The sequence below is a fragment of the Entelurus aequoreus genome, linkage group LG12, assembly GCF_033978785.1.
Source record: "Entelurus aequoreus isolate RoL-2023_Sb linkage group LG12, RoL_Eaeq_v1.1, whole genome shotgun sequence".
In the NCBI taxonomy this organism is placed as follows: domain Eukaryota; kingdom Metazoa; phylum Chordata; class Actinopteri; order Syngnathiformes; family Syngnathidae; genus Entelurus; species Entelurus aequoreus.
The window spans coordinates 11500032-11506031 of NC_084742.1; positions in this window are offsets into that span (position 1 = coordinate 11500032).

Consider the following 6000-nt stretch of genomic DNA (forward strand, 5'->3'; position numbering starts at 1 on the left):
TTAAAATGTATTAAGTAAACACAACCACAAAGCACAAAATATCACTGTCATTAAACTCATTATTTTTTTCCAATTATTTTTTTGTTAATATAATAACAACACAAAAATTACACAGCACAAAATTGCCCCTTTGTAGTTTTTTTAGTTAATATTTTTCCTGGAATTCTTGTGAATCAATCAATCAATCAATCAATGTTTATTTATATAGCCCTAAATCACAAGTGTCTCAAAGGGCTGCACAAGCCACAACGACATCCTCGGTACAGAGCCCACATAAGGGCAAGGAAAAACTCACCCCAGTGGGACGTCGATGTGAATGACTATGAGAAACCTTGGAGAGGACCGCATATGGGAGGGGGAGACCGAAAGCAATGGATGTCGAGTGGGTCTGACATAATATTGTGAATGTCCAGTCCATAGTGGATCCAACATATCAGCGAAAGTCCAGTCCTTAGTGGATCCAACATAATAGTGGGAGTCCAGTCCATAGTGGGGCCAGCAGGAAACCATCCTGAGCGGAGACGGGTCAGCAGCGCAGAGATGTCCCAAAAAACAAAAAACCATCACAGAGCACAGGATGACCCCTTAAAAATTTGAACACAAGATAAACATTTATTTTACAACAAAAAATACATTCACAGAGCACAAAATAATTTATAATAATTTATGTAATATAATGTGTATAATAATTCGTATGTAGTTTTTTATAGACTTGTTTTTCCACTAATAAAATTCCCAGAGCACAAAAAGAGTCCTCAATAATTAAAAACAATTTTTTTAAAAAGATAAATTACATTCACAAAGCGAAAAAATAACTGATAATAATTTAAGTGTATTTGTATTTTTTTTCACTGATGATTTGTAAAAAATAATAATAATAACTTCAAAAAACAACACACAATCAGTAAAGGGATGCTTCATAATTTATTTTCATGTAATTTTATTAAATATGTTTGAAAAAAATATATACATTCACAGAGCACAAATTGACTTCTCAATAATTTTTTTATAAAATGTTATGGAATAAAAAACAAAAATCACTCGGCACAAAATGACCCCTTTATATATTTTATTATATTTTTTCCTTGAATTGTTTTCAATAAAAAAAGAAAATAATTACCAGAGCACAAAATGACCCCTTAATAATTTCTCAAAAAATTCATTAAACATTTTGTAGAATAAAATTTACATTCCGGAGCACAAAATAACGCCTAATAAGGTTTTATGTATCTTTTTTCATATTTGTCACTGAAAAGCAAAACAAAAAAATCCAAGAGCACAAAATGACTTTTATAATTTCTAATGTATTTATCGTTATTATTTTGAAATAAAATTACATTCACACAGCAAAGAATAACTGCTAATAATTTGTATGTATTTTTTTCATCGAGTATTTGGCAATAAAAACACAATATTAAAAATACTTTATTTGAAAATAAAGTATTCATTCACAGACCACAAAAGTAATCATCAATATTTCTAAACAAAATTTTATATAACTTTTTTTGATTAAACAAAATCACAACACAAAAGTACACCTTTATCATTTTGATTAAATATTTAAATAAAATTCACAGAGCAGAAAATAACCACTAAAACTAGTAATTTCTATTTTTTCCATAATACTAGGCATAGTTAAATAATGTATCATTAAATTGTTTTCAACTTTATTTTAAATTAAAAGTTACATTCCCAAAGCAGAAAATAACCCCTAATAATTTGTATGTACAGTATTTGTATTTTCTTTTCATTGATTATACGTCATTTTTCATATATGTAAAAACTAAATTAATAGAGTACAGAATGGCTTCTCGAGCATTCCTTGTGACATTTTATGGTTAATTTTGTGTTGAATAAGAAACTAAAAAAATCAAAGAGCACAAAATGAACTGAGATTAAGTATTTATTGATCAATAGTACACATACAATGCCGCTGCCTGCATAAATATACTATATTTGTTCACGCATAAAGCCACAACAAACTCAATATTTATTCTGCCTTGCTGTGGAGTGAAGAAGGGTCAGTGGAAGTACTGAGAACTAGTAGTTCTAAAACAAAAGGACTTGTGCATTGTTATTATTATCATTACTGATTGTAATGGCATTGATTTAAGCTGGCAAAGCAAAAAGCAGCATGTCAGTGATTGCACCGTGGGAGGCTTCATCGTGCACATGCAGCTGTTGACCTCCTCGGCTGCACATCACGTGCATGTTTTCGCGCCGGCACGTGCAAAAAACTAAGTCGTACATAATCCATCTAACTATCAATCCATCCATGCAACCATCCATTCATGCATCCATGTAATCATGCATGCATGCACCCAAGCTTGTGTTGATTGCAGCCATCTTAAACTCTTTGGGATTAATCCTTCATGTTGTTGGCCCTTATGTACTTCACATCTGCCGCCTATAATGTAGTATTAGATATTGCTTTTTTTTTTTGGTTTAAAAGAAGTAGTATAAATTAGCTGGAAAACTGCAGTGCACACTTTTACAGTGAGATGCTGTGTGTTTATTTAATATTTTAGCGAACTAGCATTCACAACAACACGGATCAGCAAGAATGGCTGGGATTATCTTTTCCCGGTGATGTTACTTGCTTGCCAGCTTGTTGCCAGCCAGATTAGTCTCCTCTGTTTCATTGGGGCTGGTTCACACCACAGAGAATGGACGAGGAAAGTCGGCAAAAAAACCTCTACTATTGATTGAGTACCAAATACTTGTTTTTTTTATTACATTTCTCATGACCTCTTGCTGGATTGAGGGTGGTATTGCATCTTTTCTACAAAACCCAAAACCAGTGAAGTTGGCACGTTATGTAAATGTTACATAAAAACAGAATACAATGATTTGGAAATTGTTTTCAACTTATATTCAATTGAATAAACTGCAAAGACAAGATGTTTAATATCCAAAGTGAAATTTTTTTTTGCAAATATTCATCAACTTAGAATTTAATAGCAGCAACACATTGCAAAAAAGTTGGCACAGGGGCATTTTTACCACTGTGTTACATGGCCTTTCCTTTTAACAACACTCAGTAAACGTTTGGGAACTGAGGAGACACATTTTTTAAGCTTTTCAGGTGGAATTCTTTCCCATTCTTGCTTGATGTACAGCTTCAGTTGTTCAACAGTCCGGGGGTCTCCGTTGTGGTATTTTAGGCTTCATAATGCGCCACACATTTCCAATGGGAGACAGGTCTGGACTACAGGCAGGCCAGTCTAGTACCCGCACTCTTTTACTATGAAACCACGCTGTTGTAACACGTGAATTGGTATTGTCTTGCTGAAATAAGCAGGGGCGTCCATGATAACGTTGCTTGGATGGTAACATATGTTGCTCCAAAACTTGTACGTACCTTTCAGCATTAATGGTGCCTTCACAGATGTATAAGTTACCCATGTCTTGGGCACTAAAACACCCCCACACCATCACAGATGCTGGCTTTTGAACTTTGCGCCTATAACAATCAGGATGGTTCTTTTCTTCTTTGTTCCGGTGGACACGACGTCCACAGTTGTTTTAACTTGCACTTACAGATGTAGCGACAAACTGTAGTTACTGACAGTGGTTTTCTGAAGTGTTCCTGAGCCCATGTGGTGATATCCTTTACACACTGATGTCGCTTTTTGATGCAGTACCGCCTGAGGGATCCAGGGTCCGTAATATCCTCGCTTATGTGCAGTGATTTCTCCAGATTCTCTGAACATTTTTGATGATATTACAGACCTTAGATGGTGAAATCCCTAAATTCCTTGCAAAAGCTCGCTGAGAAATGTTGTTCTTAAACTGTTGGACAATTTGCTCACGCATTTGTTCACAAAGTGGTGACCCTCGCCCCATCCTTGTTTGTGAATGACTGAGCATTTCATGGAAGCTGCTTTTATACCCAATCATGGCACCCACCTGTTCCCAATTAGCCCGTTCACCTGTGGCTTGTTCTAAATAAGTGTTTGATGAATATTCCTCAACTTTCTCAGTATTTTTTGCCACTTGTGCCAGCTTTTTTGAAACACGCTGCAGGCATCAAATTCCAAATGAGCTAATATTTGCAAAAAATAATAATTTTCCAGTTCGAACGTTAAGTATCTTGTCTTTGCAGTCTATTCAATTGACTATAGGTTGAAAAGGATTATCAAATCATTGTATTCTCTTTTTATTTACGATTCACACAACATGCTAACTTCACTGGTTTTGGGGTTTGTAAATACTTGTTTTTTTAATTACATTTTTCATGACCCCTTGTCAGGGTGGTATTGCATCTTTTCTAATATCAAATCATTATTGTGTTTTTTTATTCCACCTAACACTTGAAAAGGACGGTCAAAAGTACTAATGTTTAAATATGGCGTTTTTTTAAGAAAAAGAAGGTGAACCGAATTTTTTCACCTGAGCTGCCTTTGCTGGATTAGTGTTGGTATTGCAGCTCGTGCCTTCAATTATCAATTACTATCTGTTGTTATTTGTCCGCTTAAGACTGATGATCAAAGTTAAATTACTAGTGATGAAAAAGCACAAAAATAAAAACAGAGTTTTCTCACCACAGCTCCCCCCCCTTGGGAAAAAAAATAAACAGCCTTTTTCACCACAGCTCCCTCTGCTGGATCAGGGGTGGTATTACAGCACTTGCCTTCAAATATCAAAACATCAGTATCTGTTTTTATATGTCCACATGGGACTTAAAAATAATGATCAAAGTTATATTACATAAATATGTTTTTTTTTTTTTTTTAAATGAATAGAGACTTTTTCACCACATCACACATGCTTGAAGGGCAGTGGCATTGCAGCGCTTGCTCCTAATATCCAATCAACACTATCGGTTTCTTTTTGTCTACTTAAGACTTCACAAGGATGGTCAAAGTTGAAAAGTACTAGTGTATAAAAATGGCTTTTTGAAAAAATTTAAACAGAATATTTTTCACCACAGCTCCCTCTGTTGGATAAGGGGTGGTATTGCAGCACATGCCTTTTATTGACAAATCATCTGGTTCTTCTTGCCCACTTAAGATTTGAAAAGAATGGTGAAAGTAGAAAAGTATAAATAGGGCTTTTTTGAAAAAAAGCAAAACAGACTTTTTTCACCGCATCTCCCTCTGCTGGATCCGGTGCGGTATTGCAGCACGTGCCGCCGAATGTAAATTCCTCACCTCTCAGGCCTCGCCCACTACTATGAAATAATCTAGTTTTGCACTTTTCCGGAGTCTTCCCAGAGACTTATTCTATTATCGACATGATGGCCTCGCACAGCCGCAAGCAGATGTGAACTTCACATGCGGGTTTAGCCCAAAGATTAGGGCAGCAATCCGTGGGGGCGGAGCTACAGAGTCAGAAAGTGGGATTAGTGTGGCGCGCTCTCAACGTCAAGCGAGGGCCGGGGGGTGGGATTGATTTTCTCTTTAAGGGGCCTAGAAAAAGAAACATTGCAGTCCTGCAAGATTTGTTTTCTATAAAGTGGACAACTATTTCCTTATAAACTCAGCCCATTTAGCCATCCGAGTAAAAAACAGCGAGCACTTTTAGCCCCTCTGCAGGAAAATGCATAGCATAAAGCTGCCCCTTTCGGTTGTTTCACCGCCTGAAAAGGTCTGTGCAATCAGCAGGGACGGCTATACGGAGGCAGCAGCGTAATGAGCCTCCTCTGGGCTTGGGTTAAGGTCTGATGGGCCTCCAAAGGCAACAATTAGTCTGCACCCTCAGCCCGTTTAGTGCCAGCGTGGTCGTGACACAGCACCCTGCCAGCAGATTGCGCAAAACGACTCTAGGACGCACTTTTAGGCCATTGAAGATCTCAAGAGTGTGGCTAGTGACACGCCCAGGCTGCTAAGCAAATGCAGCAGCTTCGAGCGCCGATAAACATATGCAAATGTTTTGTGAAAACAAACAAGATCACTCTAGGCAAACTGCCTAATTGGTTCTACTGTTTTTTGTCATTTGCACGCACACACACACACACACACACACACACACACACACACACACACACACACACACACA